Source organism: Rhinolophus sinicus, linkage group LG05 (assembly GCF_036562045.2).
Source record: "Rhinolophus sinicus isolate RSC01 linkage group LG05, ASM3656204v1, whole genome shotgun sequence".
In the NCBI taxonomy this organism is placed as follows: Eukaryota; Metazoa; Chordata; class Mammalia; order Chiroptera; family Rhinolophidae; genus Rhinolophus; species Rhinolophus sinicus.
The window spans coordinates 1,224,012-1,247,181 of NC_133755.1; the positions used below are offsets into that span (position 1 = coordinate 1,224,012).

At 56.7% G+C, this 23,170-nt stretch overlaps 1 long non-coding RNA gene across 2 annotated transcripts in view; it reads right to left on the reverse strand.

Annotated features, from left to right (window-relative positions):
- Positions 1 to 15,850, reverse strand: part of LOC141571491 (uncharacterized) — a 162,706-nt gene extending 146,856 nt beyond the window's left edge. For both annotated transcript variants that reach the window (XR_012496225.1, XR_012496224.1), the window contains exon 1: positions 13,776 to 15,850. This is a non-coding gene — a long non-coding RNA (uncharacterized LOC141571491). The remainder of the gene's footprint in view (positions 1 to 13,775) is intronic.
- Between the last annotated feature and the right edge of the window lie 7,320 nt (positions 15,851 to 23,170).

Sequence of the window (23,170 nt, forward strand, 5' to 3'; positions counted from 1 at the left end):
ACGCAGGAGTCCCTCTCGGGACGTGGGAGCACAGCGAGCCCTCCTTGCATTCTGTGCCCTGGCCACTCCAACAGCCACGGGCGGGTCCTGAGAAATAAACTTTGAAGGTGCTAAGCCCTGCAATTTGAAGGGTTTTATAGCAGTTACCCTGTCCTGACTAATCCAGGGAGATGGATATTTTCACAAATACTGAAACCAAAACCGTAAACCTCTAGGATTTGCCCAAAGCCACTCAGCTCCGAACTGAGCAGAGTCCCTGGGAAGCCATGGTGCTTACGTGGGAGGCTGGCTCATGTCACCTCTTGTGCGGCCAGCGGCAGGGCACAGCGCCTCACGCCAGGACGTCACGGATGCTGCTCAAGGAGCTGACAGGTCCAGAAGCCCGGGTTGATGTGGGACGCAAGTTTTCTGTTGATTCAGTTTATTAAAGTCAACTTTAAGTTGGACAATTACTGTGGGACAAAGTGTTTGTTGAAGAGCTAAGGCTGACTCCCGAGCTCCAAGTTGGGCAAGATGAACATGAAGACCTTTAAATAAGGCACAAGAGATGCGACACGGGCTCCACACCTGTCACACCCACGGAGGGGGCTGTGGGTGGAGGCTGGTGGTTTGGAATCAGAGGGCGCTGCACTGGAACCCGTTTTAGCAACACGCTCTCTGTGGGACTTTTCTACAGCTCACTTATCTGTTCTGTAAAACGAAGTTTAAAAGGACGCGTTTCCAGGGTTCTTAGTAAAAACCAGCGTTTATGAATGATTCCCCAGGTGTCGTGAACCACGGTCCGCCGTTACACATGTTGGCAATTCTCCCGCACCACAGCTGGAACTGTCGGGACACAGACCACGTTTGGGTCTGACTCCAGAGACCCACCAGCCTCAGGCCATAAGGGAGTGAAGAGCAGATGAGACCAGAGTGGGGGGTTCAATGCCAGCTGACAGGGCAACTCCTGCACCGGCCACCTGCTCCTCCAACCCACTCACCCATGTGTACACCCCTCCGGGCCTCACAGGGCGGCTCCCTATACGTCAGTCACCTGCCATCCACATGGAGGGTCTTCTCTCCCACCCAGTGCGGCCCCAAGTGAGGAGGAAACAGGTATGTCCTCTCTCTGAAAGTGGCACCTTCTGGAACCTGAACATGGCCCTTCACTTATGCTTCTTTGTCAGAGCATATTCACAAGACCGCTCCTTGGTACCAAGAAAGCAGGGAAATAGAATCTTTATTCAGATGGCCATGTGTCCGGCTAAGAATGTGAAGTTTTAAAATTAAGGAAGAAGGCGAAAAAGGATATTGGGGAAAACAACACAAGAACGAGATCACTGACCCTTCCCACTGGGAGACACTCAGACCCTGAAGGTCGGCCTGTGTCCACTCGTGAGCGCACACCCAGGCCCAGCACAGAGAAGCACCCAATACAAGGGGCGACGACATCGGGTGCTAAGGGAATGCACGCCTCTGAGCAGCGCAGACCCACAGACTGTGCAGAGAACAGGGTGGTCGCTGCCATCTGGGAAAAACACAGCTTTCCTGCTGGACCAGGGGAGGGGCAGGAGTCAGGGCTTCGTCGACTCGCCAGCTTTTTCATCAAGTTGCACTGGGGGTGCCCTGCTCTCCCCTGGTTGCCCTAACTCTCCTTCAACAAGAATGACCCATGTGGGGACTTGCAGGCAGGAAGGGGGCAGGGCTGAGCCTCGCTCCACCGTGTCCCAATTGGCCTGTTGGCCCCATGGAGGTTGGTCTTCAGGACACTGCCAGGCCTCATCTCCACAAGCCCTGACCTGAGCCCACCCTTTTGTGGTAGAAATCAGGCAAGAAGGCAGCTGCAGGGGAGGGGAGGGGAGGGAGGGGAGGAGAGGGGAAAGGGGGGAGGAGAGGGGACTGGAGGGGAAGGGAGGGGAAGTGGGGGGTGGAGAGGAAGGGAGGGGAGGAGAGGGGGAGGGAGGGGAGAGGAACTGCGAGCGGCAGGTTTGCCAAGCGCTGGCACTGTTCCCTGTGCTTTTTCCCCAGTCAGTATCTTTGTCACTGTCAGGTTGTGCAGAGAAAGAGCGCTCTGGCCTCCTGCCTCAGGCTCCAGCACAAGGGCAGCCCAGACTGAGCCCCTGGACTGTGGGGCCCAGGCAATCACGCACTGGCGAGGCTGTTGGCGCATCTGGCCGCAGAAGCAGGAGGCCCACAGGGTGGGACTGCCGTGCTCAGAAGAGGCCCTCTGAGGCTGTGAGGCTGTCTACCCCAGCGCGACTGTGTTTGGACCAGAAGACACGCGGTCCTCCATGGGGCCTCTGGTTGCAAGTGTGTGGGGGGTGAGCTGGCCTGCATCTGCCTGTCTCCCAAGCTGCTCAGGCCACCCACCAGGGGTCTGCCTGCGAAGCCGTGGCTTGCTGCCACCTCAGCCATGTGACCTGAAGCTTCCACTGCAAAATCACCTCTTTCTTCACATTGTCGCCTCAATGAGATCACACCTCACCTGTCAGAGTCTAGCCAGGTACCCACTTGGTATCCACCGCACATTAGCCAGCAAACTCGGCACCTAGAACTCATTCCAGAAACAGTTCAAGGAAACTGAAGGAAGCGCAAAAATCCAACGTTACTTCTTCACAACTGAAATTTTAGGGGGTAAATTAGGCGGTGTGTTCCCTGGTTATTGTTTGTTCCTCCTGGCTGTTCTGGCAATCGTCGCCCCCTTTGGTTCAAAACTAGAAAACTCAAGCCCACGTCTCCTGAAACAAGCCCACGTCTCCATCAGCCACACTGCGATGCCAAGAAGTCTAGTGCAGACACATCTCAGTGCTTTTCCTCACGCCCTCGCCTTCTCATCACTGCTTGGGGTCCATTTGGTTTAAAGGAGAGACCTGAAGCCTGGGGTGGCTCCAGGGAAATCCTGAAGGGCTTAGATGCAGAGGAAATGCTAACAAAGGAGTCTGACATGGGCATTTTTCCCCCTCTGCGGGATGTCCCCTGCTGACATCCACTCGACTTCCCCATTGAAGGTAAGGGGGACTGACCGGGCGCCTCATTCCAGGGGCTGACACAGGTCCCATCTCTAGACACATGTCCTTGTGCAGGACTCACCAGAGTCGTCTGCCTGTGAGGTCTCCTTGTATTACCTTCAACAGTTCAGTTTGCTACTGAGCCCAATTCTAAGTTCAGGTTTTTGAAAATACCCAAATCTTGTCAGAGTGAGGCTTGGCCAAGATACAATAAATATGGTGAAGACACAGTCCACTGGAAGATACCTCTTTTTATTTCACATGTGCAAAATAATAAGGCTTTTACGAATTGCTCTAATTTTCTTGAAAAATCATAGAGTTTGAGGAGCTAGCAATAGAGGGATTAATAAGGACAATAAAGCATATTTCGTAGACCAAGGTAAAAGAATGAGAACTGGGGTTGTGATGAAAGCTGAGCGGTTTGGGCAGGAATGACTGCACATTGAAGGTAATGAACATACGGAATAAACGAAGAGACAAGGCAGATGTAGCACAAAATTGATTCAAGCCCCTGACTTACTTCGAGGGGGGGAAAGCACGTCGACAGATGGCAGAACAGCAGGAAGGTGGGATTAAGATAAATTTTAAGAGGACAGGTGTGCAGGACAGAGTGGCCTTTTCTGATTCTGGAATGCTCCCTGTCCTTAAGATTTCACTGCCAGTTGGATCCCAAGACGCAGCCCCCACTGGGTCCCCTCTGCATTAAGCCCTTTCAAGTGTGCGACACGTCTTGTCTCCGTTACGGGGCTGAACTTCAATCCATTCTGAGAGACACGTATGGCTCCTTCCCTCTTTTCAGCAGGGGTTCAGGGTCCTGGATTCACGGAGGAACTCTTCATTGGGAGAGTCCCTGCCAGTGTAGCTGGGCTGTACTCAAGAATGAAACAATGTGTCTGTACATAACATGCCAGAAGTCAGAGAGAGATGGATAGCCGACTGCACACAAACGTAAGGATGCTATACATCAGAAACATCGTAACAAAAATATTTGCTACGTGTAACAGATCGGTATCCTCAAAATATAAAGAAATATGACAAAGAAATAAGAAAAAAATAACACTGACAAAGAAGATGAACAGGCAATTGAAAATATAAACGATCAATAAATATGTGAAAATATTCTAATACACTACAAATAGAATTCAAATTAAGGTAAAAGTCATATACTATTTATACCTATCAAATTAATACCGATGAAAATAAATGCAAGTCATTCTTTGGGAAGAAGTCAATAAAATATAATGATCTTATGACACTGGTGGTAAGAATAGAGGTTAGTACAACAGGTTTTCTGGATGATCATTTGGCAAATTATTATCAAGAGTCACAAATGCTCATCCTTTTTATACCTGAAAACATTGCATTGAGAGTGTCCCCTAAGTTAAAGCGAAAATGCACCCAAAGGTGTCTGTAACTGTGGCTTACTGACCACCACCCGAAACGGCTGCCGGTAGGAGATGTTACAGCCACTCACCCGCCCCACAAACGGGTGCTGAGTGTTGGGCATGCATTACGGAGGATTCTGTGTTCTGGGGACACAGCAGTGACAAACCCCCCAGGGCCCTGTCCTGCTGCAGCTTCTGTTTTAGCTGAAGAGGCAGACAAGAAACAATAAAATACGTCATAAAATGGCAGCTAACAGTACATGCCATGAAGAAAAATATTAAAAGGAAAAGACATGGAGAGTGACAGCAGAAATACTGGGTAGCCACTAAAATAACGTCATAGAGCATATTTAATAATGACATGGAAAAGAGCCTGAGATATTTTAACATATAAGAAGATATTATAAAGCAAAGCATGCAATATGGCTCCATGAAAACGCTTCAGGAAACTAAGTCCCCACACAGGAAAAACGACGTTTACTGCAATGCTGACAGCGGCGTCTGGGGGGTGGGACCACACATGAGGTGCTTTCAAGCTACTTCTTGCATTTTCCCAAACTCCCCCTACCTGACTGCGCACTCTTGCAATGACAAGGACTTCTTCCGTAATAAACATATGAGTATTTCACGGTGCACATAGAATTTTACTGGAAACAGAAAAATAAAGGCACAAAAGGCCGCACGTTTCTTCACAGACTGGAATAAGCCTCTGCAGGTAACTCGTGTTACGCATGCAGCGATGTGACACGGGTTCCGGAGGGACAGGAGGGTTAGACGAGGGGACGTGCAGCTGGGTGTGCTGCATCCTCAGCCTGCCAGGGCCCAGCCACACCCTGGTGCTGGGGGCTGGGCAGAGCTCTCCCGGGGCACACACGCGGGGCCATCCCAGTGATGGTCCCCCAGCAGTGGGCTGGCCCTGCCCTACAGGACGTGGCAGGGCCGTGCCTGTGCGGGAAGCACGGGGCCCAACAGTGGGGACCAGGGAGGCCTCTAGGGTCCAGGAAGACGCTAGTCCTGACTGCACCTGGTCTCGGGCCAGGACAGTCCTGCTTCCACTTGGTCGTTGAGAGCGTCCCTGTCATGGCCTCACTGCACCACGGACAGGCTGCGGGAAGACGAACTACAAAACTGCCTGTCGATGGAGGCAAGACTAGCTCTTAGAGAAACACAAACACGCGGGGAGCTCGAGTCACGAGAACTGACTGCACCCAAAAGGGGGCATTCACACCCTGGTCCCGGAGAACTTGCTGCAGCTGGGCAACCTGTTTCCACCCACCGGCGGCTGCGCTCCAGACACCACAGACTGCTGTGGAGCGGCTCTGCCCTGCCCTTGACAGGGAAATGGACGCGCAGGGCAGCCACGCAGGGTCCTGACGGCTGGCACCCGCGCAGTGGCTCGCGCTGACACCGATGCCCTCGGAGGGCTGTGGTGCTGAGATAACAGTGAGAAGCCGACCTGGCCTCAAGGTGACAGCTCCTGCAGGCTCCAGGCCACAGGGCTGGTTGTCTGGCAGTTTTCTTTCCCACAGGATGGGGCTGGGCATTTTAAACCTTCCATGACGGCTCTCAGGGCTCCGTGTGGGCTCAGGAGAAGATGGACCTGAAGCTGGGCAGCTCTCTGGCGCATGCCGAGGAAGCATCCAGAAAGCATTACCTCTCACTCTGCATACCCACTGACCACGTGTGCAAGGCTTCCTGGGGGGCTGCCCCCCGCCCACCTGCCTGCTGCCTCCATGCCAGGGAGGTTGCCAGCCTGGCTGCCATTTAGCACTCCTGGCCCTGGCTGTGGCCTGCGAGGCCCTCTGTGGACATGAGAGATCAGCATGTGGAGTGGGGGAAGCTTCAGGAAGCTCGCAGGAGAGAGGGGCAGGCAGTGCCTGTGACAAACCAGCCCCACGGCCTGTCGGGGGCTCTTCTCCAGGTGGCGACCGTGACAGCGATGGTGACGGTGACCGTGAGGGTGACAGTGACAGTGACCATGATGGTGACGGTGACCATGATGGTGACAGTGACGGTGACTGTGATGGTGACAGTGACCGTGATGGTGACAGTGACGGTGATGGTGACCATGAGGGTGACGGTGACGGTGACCGTGATGGTGATGGTGACCGTGATGGTGACTGTGACAGTGACGGTGACTGTGACAGTGACGGTGACAGTGACCATGATGGTTACAGTGATGGTGACAGTGACAGTGCCTGGGACTGTGATGGTGATGACAACAGTGACAGTGACAGTGACCCTACCCTGCCCACCCTCCCGTTATCCATTTTCCCTGTGTGAGGCCTTACAGGACAAGGCCTTGGCTTTTCGATGTTTTGTCTTGTTCTGCACAGAATGCCTCGAGGGGCTCCCCACTCTGGATAGCAGTGGAAAGTCCTGGAGATGACACTTGGCACTCTGAGTGCAGGTCCTGGGTGCCACGTCTTAGGACACCCCTACCTGGATCTCACTCAAGCTCACAATCTCCTCCCCAGCCCTGGTCCCTTCCTAATTACCCCAGCACCGCGTGTGCTACCACATGGCCCGGGCTCCAGGCACCCCCTCGTCCCCCTGGCCATCACTACGCTGCAGGAGCTGTGTCTTCTAACCCTCAAAGCCTCCCCACTGAAGAGGAAGAAAGCGCAATTCACAGGGCACCCAGGGCAGCAGAGCAAACAAGAGGTGAACTGCATACCTGGTGCAGCTGGGCCGTCGCCCCCACGCCCCGCCCAGCCCGCACTCAGCGCTAAGCGATGGCCTTGGGGGTTCCTGTCTGAGAAGCCCCACCTGCCCAGCATGGCTCACCGTACTGAGGTCACAGAGCAGGAACAATTTGAGGACACACAGACCCAACTTGTGGTCCTGGGTGGCACACGGCCTGTTTTCTCTCCAGAAGGAAGGATAACAACAGTCTTCCCACCTCAAAGGGGCCTCATCTGATGACTGCCGTGGTCACAGGGACTGTCACCGTGAACACCCTGCCCACCTATCTGGGCCCCTCACAGGGCCTCCTTCACACACACACACACACACGTGCAAATCCTCTGACCCCAGGCAGACCACACCCACGGTCCTTCCTGGCTTAGTGGCACTGCAGCACAGAGAAACCCAACAGTGAAAATGCCACCTCATTCCTCCCGGTCGCTAGCTGTGCAGAGGCAGTGTCCACCCACCCAGGAAGCGGAGAGTCCTATCCCGACGTGCAGACTGGAAACTCAGGGGAGCTAAATGTCCAAAGTGGGGAGAACAGTGCCTGTCTGTGGCATCGCTGGAGCCCACTATGGAGGGAAGAAGCACGAGGTCTGGAACTGACAATCAGGTATATTAATATGTTTAAGCTCCAATAGTCATTTCAAAACAGATAGAATTAACATCTTAAGAGAAAATGAGCTTGCACCAAATAAGCAGAACAAAAACAACAAAGATGGTGAAAACAATAGGTAGGTCATATGAACAGAAACTGATGTCTGTAAAATATAACAAAAAGGAAACGGTCAACCTTGCCTATTTGACTCATAGAAACATCCTGGCGTCTGTACTGGATACAAAACCGGCCACACCAGGTCCCCACCGAGGACCTGGGGGCACCTAGCCCGGGGCCGAGAGCTGCCAGCTTCATCTGGGCATGGCGGGTCCCCATGGTGGGTCCTGCCTGCGAGCTGTGCCACCCACTCGAGGGGGCTGCATAGGAACACTGGAATCACACAGAGACCAGGTCCTGGACCGAAGCCATGCTGAGGGTCACTCACACGGCACGGCGGGGGGTCTGGGAGGGGGCGGTGGCTGCAGCCAGAACAGCTGGCCACTCCAGCCTGACTTCTGAGGTGACGGAGCAAGGACAGGCAGCAACATGATGACAGCACCTGGCTTACAGTGGCATCAAGAAACTATCACGATGCTGGTCATTGTTTTGCTGCAGCTCTGCCTTCCTTTACGGCCCAGACTCCAGTCTAACTGCCCGGGACGGGAGCTTAGCCAGCCTCGTGGGGAGAACTGTGGCCCCCCAAAGGTGCCCCAGTCCTAAGCCCTGGTGCCCATGAGGGGGCCGCTGCTCAGAAACAGGGTCTTTGCAAATGCAATCAAGTTAAAACTCAGGCTGGGCCTAACGCCAGTGCCTGGTGTCCCACCAAGAAAAGGAGTGGCAGACACATGCAGGGAGGGGACACAGTCTTATGAGGACAGAGACTGGAGGCACGTGGCGAAGCCCAGGCACCCCTGGAGCCCCCAGAAGCTGGGAGAATCAGGAAGGACCCTCCCCGGACCCTGAGGGAGCGCGGCCCTGCCGACACCTTGACTGGGGACTTCCACGCTCCAGAACCGTGGGAGCATGGATTTGTCCTCGTGAGCCACCCACTTTGTGCTGATGTGTGCCAGCAGCGCAGGAAGCCCGTCCAGCCAGGGTGTCATGTTGGCCCAGCCGAGGCGCCGCCCTCCTCGTTGAGTTTGCAGCCCTTCCACAAGGTGGAGACTTCCTAGTCCAAAGCGGCCTGTCCTAGGGTTTGCAGCCACACCAGTTCACCGCCACGGCCCAGAAAACTCCCTGCCAAGCCTGACCCAGGTGCCGCCCTGGCCACCCTGTGCCTGGCGAGGACCCGCTCTCCATGTCCTCAACACGCCCGCCAGTCCCCACACCACCAGCCCCTCAGCGGTGAGGACCTTGCTGCAGACATGTGTGTCTGGTGCCCTGGAAGCTGCCAGGGCTGACAGCTCTGTACGCCATCCAACCTCTGCCCTGCCCCACGCACACACCCGCGCTGCCCCACACCGCCAGCTCTCCTGACTGCGCGGTACCGGGGAATTCATGGACGGTCGGGTCCTCAGCAGTCACGCTGGTTCCAGGGGCAGGAGTGGCTGTGTCAATGAGACCTGTCCCGTGCGTGTTATGAGAGTGGGCTGCTTTCCATCTGAGGCCACAACTTAACTGACAGGTGCCAGCGAGGTGGGAGGGTGGGCAGCCTGTACCCCACAGCACATTCTCAGCACAGCAGGACCCTCTCCCATTCTCCTGGGCCCAGTCCTAGCAGCCACCGCCCCTGCTGTCGCCGACCACAAGGAGGCCCGAGTCCACCACCTTCCCTAACACGTGAACACCTAGCTGACACCACTGGGTACTCCAGGCACTCCCTCCTCCTCCGAGCACACCCCCCAGGTCTGGGGACCTCATTTGGGTAGGGGAGGCCTGACAGCCGGTGAGCAAACGGCTGCCTGCGGGGCAGAGTCGTTCCGTGGGGAGGGCCAGAGTCCCACTCAGAGAGGAAGTGGTCTCAGTCCAGCTCCCAGTCAACGGGGAGTTTCCCACGAAAAGGTCTTTGCATAGAACTGGGACCTTCTGACACCAGAATCACCGCACTGCTGGGGCGTGGCACTTGGGCGGGACAGCAAAACTGGCTCTACTGGAAACAACACTTTCTTCAACAGAAATCAAAGAAAATGCCTCCTATCCACGGGCCACCTAAAGAAGTATCTCAAATCAGGGCCATGGGATTTTCACAAAGAAATGTTCCTATTGGGGAGACCCGCCCCACACACCTGCGGGCGTTTCGGGGTGCTACCCACGGTTGCCAGGGGTTTGGTGCAGGAGGTGAGCAGGTCCAACTCCCCCTTCCCTCCCTGAATGCATGGCCCCCTCCCTCCATGCCTGAGCAGGGGGCCCAGGGAGCCGGGGTGACAGGCTGACGCGGGCAGTTACACAGGCCCCAGGTCACCTCCCTGCCACCTACCCACGGCACAGGGGGACATGCCACTGCTGACAAAATGCAGGAGGCTTCTGCCAGCGCTGGGCAAGGCAGGAGCAGCCCGGCAGGCGAGACACAGGGACACACACGCACACACGGTCACAGACGCTCACACACACTCAGAGTCTCACACGCGCCCGCTCACACTCACGCTGGCCGTCCCCGATGCCCGCTGGGCCTGCCCTGCACACGCCCTCCTACTGAGCAGAAACACATGGCGGGGTCCCTCACGCCCGGCCTGGAGCCCGGCAGGCAGGGGTGTTTCAGTCACTTACGGACGGACGGACGGACGGGCATGCCGTCAGCTCCCCGTTTTCACACTCACCAGCAGCTGGGGCCACACGAGCCTGAGCCTCACAGGCAAACACCCCGCAGGACAGCAGAGACTGAGAGGCGCCGCCTGCCTGTGGGTCAGGGCCCGTGTGCTGCCAAACCTCATTGCTCCACGATATTTAGTGGGGGCCGTGTGGGCATTGTGCTTTCAGGGATGTGGGATCTTCCCGAGTGCCTCCAGCCCCCAGCTCAGCACGTCCAAGCCCACCCTCCCATCAGGCCCAAATGGATGAGGCCTGTCGTGCGGGGCGGCCTGCAGGGTCTCAGTTCCCGCTCCCCACACAAGAACACAGGATATGGTGAAGCCAAAAAGGAACACCCACGGGGCCATAGATAGGGGAGTCCTACCACTATGGTCTCACTGGTGGCTGGGTTCACTCGACGTGCGACCTGCTGTCCGCTTTTCTACCTGCCAACTGACTGACTTGCTAGCTCAATCCACCTCTCTGCAATCCACAACCCTCACTCCACCGCTTGCAGGCTCAGCCGCCATCTTCTTGCTAGCCCTCATTTGCTGCTAGCGTAGCCACGGCAGTTATATTAGTGGCCAATGGCTCACTGGTTACAGCTGACGGCCAACTAGCCACAGCTGATGGCCATTTACTACCTGAGCCAGCACCTTCCACGTGACGCCGAGAGCCTGGAAGCTGCACCCCTGGCTCTGTCCCCACAAGGCCTCCTTCAAGAAGTCGCCCTAGATTCCCAACAGGCAGACACCGGCTTTGCGCGGCACGCCCATCACCTTGCTGCAGACACAGCTTTACCTGCATCACCGCCACCCAGCCTCGTGCTCAGTCCTCCGGTTACGTTTCTCGTCTCACTGCACTTTCCCACCTTGAGGAGCCGAGTGCTCGTCGTGAACGCCTCTCTCTCCTGCCATCTCCACACAAGCAGGGTGTGTTTTGCTGCTTCTGAGGCCCCCTGTGGAGTCCGAATATGGAAGGTCCTCCATAAACAGGTACTGAACTAACTACTCTCAATATCCCCAGAACTTAGCAGGCCTGGGACAGAGCCCGGGGCCCCCAGACGCTGGGAAGGTGACGTGCCACCGAACACACGACCGCCAGGGGCAGCATTCTCCTGTAATCATTTGCACTTTAAACTGTATCTGCTGGACGTCACATAGGTCCTTTTATTCTCCACTAGTTTGTCCTTCAGTGGTACAAAGATCACGGCATATTTCAGACAGAGCAAAGACACAGGAAGACGCCTACTACTCACCTTCCAGGAAATACGCTCCAAAGTCTCCCCGTGAGACAAAGCACACCTGTGTGCATTCTCCATGGGAGCACGTGAGCCACAGTCACGCCCCTCCTGCGGGGAAGCTGCTCTCCACGGCGAGTCCAGCCCATGCCCGACCCTGGGGACCATGCTGCCATCCTCAGCCTGGGCGCTCCGAGCCCGGGCCGTTGCAATAGGCGCCCAGCATCTAGCAGACATTCACCTACTGCCACAGTGTGGGCAGTTAATGAGGCCAGGGCAGGCTGCAGGTGGAAGGTGCACTGTGCTCCGTGCACATCTTTGTCACCTGGAGACTGTGTGGACACGTCTTCACCTTGAATCCCTGCATGGTGTCCCCTTGGTGACGCGCCACGGGCTCCCTGAGATGCACGTCCAGCTGGTCAGCCTCCCCGTCGCACCCTGTCGGGGGGACGGGAGCTCATACCTGCACCCGTCAGACTATCCACAGGTCTGGGGCCAAATGCAAGGAGGGCTGGTTCTGGACCCAGCGGACGAGAGAGGAGATGGCTGGACACGTCAGAAGGGAAGATGGTCTGGATGCAACAGGCTTGTGTGGCACTGAGAGGACACAGTGCAACTCCTGCGACACTGTCATTGCTCAGGACACGTTAGCTCTTTTCTCTGTGACTGTGTGGCCTGTGTTAGGGACGATGACACCACACAGTGGGAAACGTCAGCTCTGGGTCAAAAGGACTTGCCTTTGAATCTCCTTGCTGAGGTAGCCCGTGTCTCTGACGCTGAGCTGTCCTCTGTGGGAGCGTCAAGGCAGGTACCTGGGCAGTCCCTGTGCAGATTAACAGCAAGGGGGCCGAGATGGTGCCTGTGGAGGCTCCGTGGCTCTGTGACAATGGCCCTGCCTCCTCAGAGCTCAGCGCTCACTGACCTGGCCCAGCGCAGGCAGAACTTCTACCGCACCCTGGGCCGCTCCGCAGGTCGGTGGGTGTGAGTGGCCAGCCCTGCTGGCCTGGTCAGCCCAACTGCCGCCTGGGCCCTGGCTGTGGTCCAGGTACCACACGGACCATTGTTGTGTGACAAACAAGACGCTGGGCCTCCAGCAAACTGAGGGGGTGCGTGGGCTCTACGTCAGTGCCAGACGTCTCAAGGAAGACGAAAAACAAAACCATCAAAGGAGCAAGGTGTGGCTCCTCGGAGCTGCTCTCAGCCGCTGCACTGTGGTTGGACGCAGACACGCACTGGTCCTCCAGGAGGGACACACAGGCTCCGAGGGCCGCCCGACGCCTCCGAACTGGGCTCGGAGTCTTAACGCTTCTCTCAGCACAGCGACTCTGGACAGCACCCCAAACTCAGCTCATCATCGGAATGTAAGTCCCTGGGAGCCATGTGTCACCGGGAGCCCGGCCATGCCAGGAGCCCAGGAGCCCAGCTGAGGTCCTGCAAGGACAGCCCTTCCGTGAATGCAGCCAGGGGTTTGCTCAGAGGACTCTTCATTGTTCAGAAGAATGTCACTCTGGCCACCATGATGACACAACACTTCTCTTAAACCAATGCTCAATGACCCCAAAGAACCAAAAGGTGGCCCCTGGATGAAACAACTTTCCAGGGAGTCCGCCAAAAGACAGTCTATTCAGGAAAAGGAGAAAGCAAAACCCCGCAGTAGTGCGAGCACACGCACCGCGAGCGACCGGCCACAGGCAGACAGCGCGCTGCCCCAAGCTGGCCCCGATGTAGGTGCATATCCCCCCCCCCAAGGATGTTAGACCATCAAGTTTAGCCAGAAGTGGGGACTAGAGAGGGCAGGAAGCCCAGCTCCACCCACAGGCCTCCCAGCTCCCGAAACACTTTTCTTAAAGTACCAGTTCGCTTTCATCGAAGGACACTGGCCAACTATGCGGTCTGCACGCCCCTCACGGCCAGGACCTAAAGCCACGGACCTGCCCCACGTGCACGGTGGGCTCTGCCTGTGGGTGTTACTGCCCCCATGCCCTGCACACGCCCCCACGCCCTGCACACGTGCCCTCACGCCCTGCACACGCCCCCACGCCCTGCACACGCCCTGCACACGCCCCCCTCACGCCCTGCACACACCCCCACGCCCTGCACACGGGCCCTCACGCCCTGCACACGTGCCCTCACGCCCTGCGCATGCTCACCTCCGTGCCGTCACCACCTGTGGGCTGTGCACCTGCTTTGCGGGAAGCAGGAAGCGGCCCTCTAGGCCTTCCTGTTCCTAGCTCCCTGCTCTGAGGGTGGGAGCTGTCCCGTGTTCTTCAGTAGCCTCTGCTTGTGAGCTAATTCCAGTGTGTCTCCCACCCGAGGTTCGAGATACGTGAATAGCTGACCTTCACTGGCATTTGCTATGGCCGGTTATCCATCATCCACTCATTTCTGATCTCCTGCAACGTTCGTATCCAGCCTGTGATATAACCACCATTATGTTGTATCCCATTGCACAGATCTAAAAATTAAAGAACAAAATCTGAGACAGAGCGAGAACAGGAAGTTTGCGAGAGACAACGTGAAGAGTAGGGCAGAGCAGCTGCCTGAGAGATGGGGTGAGGAGGCCCCAGTGCCCCAGGCCGTCCCCACAGGACGGAGCTGAACACTTGGAGGTGGGCATCTGACCCTAAGGAGTGTCTCTTCCTCTCACCTCAGCCCAGGGACAGCCCTGCCAGGTAGCCAGCTGCCTGAGCCACGAAGTCTGTCATAGTTCACTAACAAAGTGACGTTTTAGTTCCATCCCCTCTGCCACTGCTGACCTTAGTTTAGTCCAGGCAGCCACCCCGAGTCCCTTCATCCCCGCAGCCAGGACAACCTTCCCCAGACTGTGCACGCCCCCACCTCATGGGCTCCGAGTGTTCAGATCAGTGTCAAGTTCACCTCTATGCCCTTCAAGTCTGTTCATAATCTGTGCTCTACCTGTGATCACTCCTTCCCCCCATCATCCCAAATCTAACTGCACCATCCGACCCTAGAACCCGTGTGCTTTCTCATTGCCTGCAACACACGAGTGAGTGAATACAACAAAACCCCTGCCTTGTGAGTTTCTAATGTCTGGGGGGGAGACACAATGAATGATAACCAAATGAATAAGAGAATTCTAGTGTTTAAAAGCTGATCTGTGCTATAAAAGAAGAAATGCAGGACGTCAGGCCTGGGAAGGAGGTGTGGGGTGATGTGAGATGTTAACTAGCTTTGGTCAGAGGAGTTCCTATCAGGAAAGCAACATGAGCAGAAGTTTGGGGGAGGTGAGGGGTGTCTGGGGGCAGCGTCTCCAGGCAGTCAGCCAGCCACGAGGAAGACCCTAAGGTGGGCACATGCCCCACGTGGTAGAGGGACAGTAGGGAGGCCAGGCGTCTGCAGCTGCGTGGGCTGGGGACAGCGTAGGCAAGGTTGGGAAGGTAACGCGAGGCCCGTGAGGACATCACACGCCATCACAAGGGATTGCTTTTGTTCAGAGTGAAATCAAGGCCATCTGAGGATTCTGAGCAGAGGAGGGAAATGACCTGGCTTGCCTTTTCAAAAGAGAACTCTGACTGCTGTGCTGGGAACAGACTGTACGTGTGCAGGGGGGACAGCAGGCATCGTGACGCAGCTGCAGACCACGCTGGCTGGGGCCAGGGCCGGCCAGTGCGGGAGGGGATACGTGAGCAGATTCTGGCCGTGTTTTGAAGACAGGCCAGCGGAACCCCTCCGGCACTGGGTACAGTGTGTGACAGCCAGGAGGCCGAGATGAGCTGGTGGCTTGGGGCTGAGGCTCTGGAAGCAGAGGATGAAGCAGCCAGGTGCTGAGATGGGACGATGTGGAGAACAGGGCAGTGGGGGCGGGGGGGGGGGGATGTGCCCTGTCGCGGGCACGAACACTGGACATTCCTCTTAGTCGGCCCAGCAGAGGCGTCAGGTAGCTGGGCTGGGCGGAGCCCAGCTGTGGGTCTGGGCTGGAGATAAGAATTCGTGAGTCCTTGTCTGGGGGACATGATTTAAAGCCAGGGGAGGCGGCAAGAGGGCAAAAGATGAAGCCCTGGGCGTAGCAAAGTCCGAAAGGTGAGGAGGAGCCAGTGAGGAGGCAGGAAACCAAGAGCACCCGGTGTCCAGTGAGCTGGGCCGTGCGTGCAGGCCAGGACACGCGAAGGGCGTTTCAGGGCGCAGCATTCAGGACAGCATCACGTGGCTGGCAGCGCACGTGCTCAGCTGAGTTGATTCACAAGCCAGTATCATGTTGGAGCCAGTAGGTGGTCAGATACCTGTGGGAGAATACATTGTAGGATGCCGCAGCTTGTAAGGACCAGTTACCAACAGCCCAGGCCCTTCCGCTGACCAACGAGAAGAACTGAGTCACAGGGGCGGGGTGGGGTGGGGGCTGAGGGACTTGGCTGGGTCAACAAAGCAGAGCCAGAACCCAGGCCCAGGCCACTGCCCACTACGTACGGCTCCCACCTCAAGTTCGCAGCCAGCCATTCAAAGGTGTGGTCCCTTAGCTTTCAATTCTGACTCCCATTTACCAGGGTGCTGGCTGCTTGAAGGAGAAACTGTCACCTCGCTCGTTCCCTGGGGGCTGGGGACCACTTCAGACTCAAACTTCTTTTGGCCCAAGACTGGGATTATCTACATCACCCATCGCTCACCATCTGTTTCCTTCTTGGCCACACAGGACCCACAGTCTGCTGTGGCTCCTGCAGAGCAATGGGCAGACGGACGGGGCGGTGGGTGCCTGGGGAGGCCTGTGCACATGGTAGGTGTGAGGGCCTGTGAACTGGCTTCTCTTCCCCACTTGCCCCACCTCTGCTCCACGTTCTCCTTGGCAAACAGCCAGCAGCCCTCTTATTCACCCTTAACTTGCAGCCACCCCTCCCACCCCCATGTTGCTTCTGCGGCCACGGTCATCTTTCGAACAATCAGTGTTTGGCCACAACCCAGGTGTGCAGCGGCGGGGCTAGAGACCATTCCTCAACGAGAGCCCAGGACACGACCTTAAATAAATGTGCAGATTTAGAAAAGGACAAATATCAAGTAAATCTTGTCTATAATGGCCATCGAGTAACGTTCGTGAAGATTAGCTGCTGGAACCTGTGAGTCTCAGGATGTATAAATAAGCCTGCTTTTGACAGGCAGCACATATACATTTTGTTTAAGGGCTAAGTGTCAGAAAATTCATTTCTGGAGATCTCCCAGGAGACGTGCACATCAGCATGCCACCACCGGTGTGATAAATCCGGGACCGGAAACTGCAGCCTGTCTTTGAATTCTCACACCCTCACTGGCCACCTCAAAGAACCAAAGTTGGGGAGTCCTCACCTGCAAGCCAGAGCTGCAGGCTTGCTGGGGGACAATCCCGGTCCCATGTCTGCTCTCCCAGACCCAGGCGGCGCAGGCGGGAAGGGCCACAGAACTGGAGCAGGCTGCGACTCGCACGATGGACGTGTGACAAGAACGGGCCGGGGCTGCAGATGGCAGTACCAGGGGGCATGCTGGGCGGTCCCCACTGGTCACTGCAGTCCAGTCCTGTGGACACGTCCTGTGAATATTTTTAAGTCAGCCAGATCACGTGCACGTAAGGTGACTGTCCTAAGAAGATGCAACGTGTGAGTCATTCCATCCAACACCACTGGAGTTTACAAGTCCAGATTTGAATCGAAATCTCTGGGGATAAGAATAATTCTCAACTTAGAATTTTGGATAATTTTTCATTCTTCTCAGTTTTAAGGCTCTAAAATCTGCCACCAAAAACCGTGACTCGCCACACTCCTTTCTTAGGGGAGTAGAAGAAAATGAATGGGACTACAGGGGTCTACAGGAAGGCTTTTGATGGGCTCCCTGATGGGCTACTATTGGACAATTCTGCTGTTGATACAAAGACTTTTTTAAGTTGCTAGTATGTGGCTTAAATCATGTTGCAAAAGGAACTTACTTGCAGGCGGGCTGGCTCCTTTTTGGACTTAGTTTGTTTACTTGTTTACTTGTTTTCTTTTGTTTATTTTTTTCTGTCTTAAGGCATTTCTTTACATACATGCCTCCCTCCAGTCATGTATGAATTGAACACACAAGCCTGCCTCCTATTGCTGATGCTGACAATAGCGGTCCTATTCTCACCTTCTCGTGACGTACCAGACGTTGTGCTGGCAATTTTAGGCACGTGATCTTCCATCAGTTCATCGGTCCTAAAAATGCGTGTCATGTTCCCACTTTTCACACGAGGAAACGAAGGGTGAAACCTGCCAGGGGCTGGCGGTCCCTTCCGGAAACAAGGCTGCAAGGAGAAATGGGCTGTGCCGTGCGTGGACGGTGTGAGAACCAGGAATCCTCAGTCTTCAAAGTGCCATTGAAGTGGGAGGGACACTGAGCGTGCTGAAGGGCCTGTGGGAGGGGCCCATGAGAGCCGCAGGACCTGCAGAGATGGTGCCTGACCCCGGACAGGGCAGCCGTGGGTGAGAGGAGACTGGCCTCAGCGAGAGGGTCCCGCCCCATAGACTTGCTTTGTGCATCCATTTTCATCTGCGTTTCTTATGACGCCATTAATACAGAGTCTGAACCCTCCCCAGTTGAATGCACCTATGTCATGCTCCCTGACCGCTCAAGCCCACGTGCCTGGCCCTGCAGAAAACATCCAGGAGAGGCCCCTGCCTCCCGCTCTCAATTCTGCACCCGGCACCCAGCTCATAGGTGATCAGGAGGGTCTCTGGAAATGTCTTACCTGAGTGAATGCAAGCTTTATCACACACGCGCAGTAGATGGAAAGGGCGGAACTAGCCAGGATGACCTGTTCAGAATAAAGGAGGTCAACTTGTTTAGGAGTAAACTCAAGAGAAGCTACAAGTCTTAACATATATTACTGCAACTCAAAACATACCGTATTTCCCTGAAGATAAGACCAGATTCTTATATTAATTTTTGCTCCAAGATGCATTAAGTCGTATTTTCAGGGGATGTCTTATTTTTTCATGTACAACAATCTACATTTATTCAAATAGTCATGTCTTCTTCTTCTGGAACATCGTCCTAATGTCCTAAATGCATCTGTCTGGCTGATGAGCTTAACTGGGGCTTATTTTCGGGGAAACACAGTAGTGTGACAGGCGACGCAGGGAGGGCCTCAGAAGTGCATGTTCTGGGGACGGACATTTGTTGACTGGTGGACAGCCTCAAAAGCGGTCCCTGTGGCTCCCACTGGGTGTTCACACCTGGAGACACCTTCCCTTGGAGTGTGGGTGGGAACTTCAGCTACTCTAACCAACAGGCCATACGGCAGGTGGGGTGCTGCTCCCTCGATGACGTCACCTTCTCACTAGCAGATGCCCTGGAGGCTGTCCTTGCCGACTTGACGAAGCGTGGGAAGGAGCTGCAGTGACCTCCCGGGGCTGCAGTGACCTCCAGGAGCTGCAGTGACCTCCAGGAGCTGAGGGTGACCTCTAGGAGCTGCAGGTGACCTCTAGGACCTGCAGGTGACCTCTAGGACCTGCAGGTGACCTCTAGGAGCTGAGAATGGTGTCTAGGAGCTGCAGTGACCTCCAGGAGCTGCAGTGACCTCCAGGAGATGACAGCTCCAACTGACAGCCAGCAAGAAGCTGACCATTGGTGCTGCAACCACAAGGAAAGGAAGTCTGCCAATGCCCTGGGTGACCTTGGAAGGGACTCTTGCACAGCTGAGCATCAGCTGGAAATGCGGCTGAAACCTCACTGCAGCTCTGAGGCCCTGAGCACAAGGCAGGGACAGTCTGGTCCTGGAGTGTGGACAGGAGGCTAGCAGGAGGGACAGGCTGCCATTTCGTGGGATTTCTTCCCACTGCCCTCCTGAAAGCCGTGAGCCGTGCGGTCAGCTCACGAGGAGGTGGGTGCTCCTAACCCTCAGTGGTGCTCAGTGGAAACCCCTCCTGAGGACAGGTGTGCCCCTGCTTGTGATTCCCGGTGAGCCATGCTTAAGTTAACGGGCAGCCAGTGGACGGAGCCCAGCCCTGGGCAGTGGCCCTGTCCAGAGCCCCCCGTGCTCTATGCAAAGCAGGGGTCTCACTGGGAGGAACCCTGCGTGACCCGTCTCCTGGGGCATCACCATCCGAGCCCGCCCCCTGCACTCGGGCACGGTCCCTCGGAGACAAACAGGATGGCCGTGCTGTCTTGACTGACCCCAGGTGGACTCGAATAACACTCTGCCCCAACCAAGGTGCAAGGTCCTTGAGACAGTTCTCACTGTGCCCTCATCCTCTCTCCCGGCAAACGGCGCCCGGCAGGCCATCTTTACCGCCCACCCCGCAGGCACACCTAGCCCGGGGCCAGCTCGGCCAGCCATGTGTCTAGCTGAGGCTGTCGCTCTAACAGGAAGTGAGCAAGGTTTGTCCTGGCTCCTGGCTCCTCTTCTGTGTCTCTTCTCTGCTTTCCTGTTTCTCAGAGCAATGCTTTCACTTTGGACGCAAGTTAATTGAAACATATTTCGATCACACTCTTTCCACCCTTAAGCAAAGGCTTAATGTGTAATGAAAGGACCACTCCGTGTGGGTGCCAGTGTGTGCAGCCAGACTGCTTGCCCAGGACCCTGACTGCCTTCTGTGATGTGCGACAGTCACACCAAAGCCATGCGCAGCGGCAGAGGCTGGGGGGCTCTCAGGAACCTGCCGGGGATGTGGGGCGGCTGGCCACCCTCCTGGGGAGGGACGAGGAGCCAGGGGGTCACAGGCACCCATGCAGCACTGGTTTGTCAACGTCCTCCACTCTGTCCCCAGGCTACTGTTGAACCTGCTGGCACCTCTTTCCACAGGAGCACACTTCCGGCATTTTCTCTGGTCTGTCCCTGGTCCTCACCTGTCCCGGGACAGGCCCTGCCAGGCCTGTCTGCGACACAGCAGGCACCAGATGACAAGGGCTCTCGAGTCAGGAGGCCTGCGTGGCACCCTGTGTAGTGAATGCTTTGTGACACTGACCCAGGCACTGCCTCCGAGCCCCGTTTCCTATACGAAGGGGGGACTGGACTCTCTCAGGGTGACTGCTCCACAGACACCCCGACATCCCCCAGGAGCCTCAGAACCTGGGGAGGCCGGCCCGGACCAGACTCGGGGGCTGGGGCCCCCACCCCAGGGGGACTTCAGTGGCCCAGCTGTCTCAGTTATGCACTGGGCTCCACCGCTAGGATTTGCTTGCACGCCCTTGGCGCAGGTTGGTTCTGAGAGGCCTTGTAAGGCAGCCCTGAGGGGGCATTCGTTCTCGTCTGCCTGCAAATCTCTCCAGGAGGCACGGACCCCTCTTCCTTGGCCAAGTGTCACTCATTCTTCCTGACCCAGCTTAAGTGCCGGTGTCTCTGTGAGGTGCCCTGAGAAGCCGGCAAGGCCTGCCTTTCTGCGCCCCAAATGTCCTTCTGCTCAGCTGCTTCAGTGTCTGTCCTGGAGTAGGTGCTCAATGAATGTTTGTGGGATGAGTTGCCATGACAACAGCGGATCTTTGTGTCCTTTGCCGACAGGAGGGTGGAGGGAGGGGGGTGGTTGCCAGCGGCCCCGCCTGACATGCCTTCTGTCGCAAGCCCTTTTCTATCATGTGTCGGAGCCATTACCTGCTTGACAGCGTGGGGAGCTGTCCAGCACTCAGGGGTTGACCTCGGTCCCGTTTCTCGGTGGACAGAAGCTGCTGGCACAGGGACATGGACCAGAGACCCAGGTGAAGACCCGACACACCACCTGTGGTCTGTCTCTGAGGCTCAGAGCACCTGCTGCTGTCTCGTCAGTACCAGTGAACAAATGGTGGGGAATTGAAATCTGGCTGATGGGCGGTCAGAGCTCTGGGGCTCAGACACACATTGCTGTGCCTTCCTTCCCAAACACAGGCCTGTCCACTGGGGGAAATGACATCCACCTGCTAGGCCGGCACCTCTCTTCTGACAAACTGACCTTCGTCTGCCAGGCAGGTGGAGGCAAAGAGGAGAACAGCGCGGAGCCACAGCCTGGGCTCTCGGTACCCCCGGACCACGGCCCCTGGTGGGGACGCACTGGGGGTGCAGTCAGCCTGGGCTCTCCATACCCTCGGACCACGGCCCCTGGTGGGGACGCACTGGGGGTGCAGTCAGCCTGGGCTCTCCGTACCCTCGGACCACGGCCCCTGGTGGGGACGCACTGGGGGTGCAGTCAGCCTGGGCTCTCCGTACCCCCGGACCACGGCCCCTGGTGGGGACGCACTGGGGGTGCAGTCAGCCTGGGCTCTCTGTACCCCCGGACCACGGCCCCTGGTGGGGACGCACTGGGGGTGCAGTCAGCCTGGGCTCTCCGTACCCCCGGACCACGGCCCCTGGTGGGGACGCACTGGGGGTGCAGTCAGCCTGGGCTCTCCGTACCCCCGGACCACGGCCCCTGGTGGGGACGCACTGGGGGTGCAGTCAGCCTGGGCTCTCCGTACCCTCGGACCACGGCCCCTGGTGGGGACGCACTGGGGGTGCAGTCAGCCTGGGCTCTCCGTACTCCCGGACCACAGCCCCTGGTGGGGACGCACTGGGGGTGCAGTCAGCCTGGGCTCTCCGTACTCCCGGACCACGGCTCCTGGTGGGGACCACTGGGGGTGCAGTCAGCCTGGGCTCTCCGTACCCCCGGACCACGGCTCCTGGTGGGGACGCACTGGGGGTGCAGTCAGTCTGCGCTGGGGAACACAGGAAAGGTGCCCCATTGTCTGGATTTGTTCCGATTCTACACGCACTGCTAAGCTTGAGACACGGCCCTTCCGAGCACTCGCTGTCTGGCCGCCCTCTGACCTTGGCATCCAGTCTTACAGCAGAATCCCTCCCTTCCTCCCACATGTGTGCCCCAGAGAGAGAGGTCATGTGATGGAAACGGGGAGGAAGCCAGCAGTAGTAGCTGGGTACGTGGGGCCATTTCCGAAATCCCAACCAAGGTCTGTACCAGCATTCCACTGGGGAGCTGCTCGGCAAGGTGTCTCTATGGCAACGAAAACCACCACATGTGTCCCCAACCTGGCCTGTCTGGGGAGAGCCCTGATGACAGCCATTCTTCAGAGTCCTTCCTCTAGCCACCCTAGCCACCATCCTCACCGCTGTCTCACGGATGCCTTCCAAACACGCATGCTTCTGGGCTGCCAGAAATAAGTCACAGGTGCATTTCCTGCCTGAACCGTAGGTTTTTGATCATGGTGACAAGGACAGGCCCACTGCAGCACACACGAACACAGCCGCCTGGCAAAGCTCGACCTCGTCCAGCGATGCTGAGCCGTGCAGGTGTGACGGCTCTGCCTTTCACTGTCCTCCCTGGGATAAAGCAAGCGCTGCCACCCATGTGGGAGGTGAATGCTTCCCTTGCAGTGCAGGCTGGCGTCCCACATTGTCTCGCTTCGCACAGCACGTGAAGCCAGCAGCAGCAGGAAGTCTTTCTGGACAGGTTATGCCAGGTTTTCAGCTTTGGGGAAACTGCAAAATCATCGGCTCTCAAAGCGATTGGCCTCCCAGGCCGTGGGCACCAGAGATGCAGACACATTTTCTGCCTAGAAAACCCATCTCAGCTGTGCTGAAGTTGGAAGGAGGCTCTTCTGGCTCAGCAGTGGCCCCAGCAACGGTCGCAGGACCACCAGC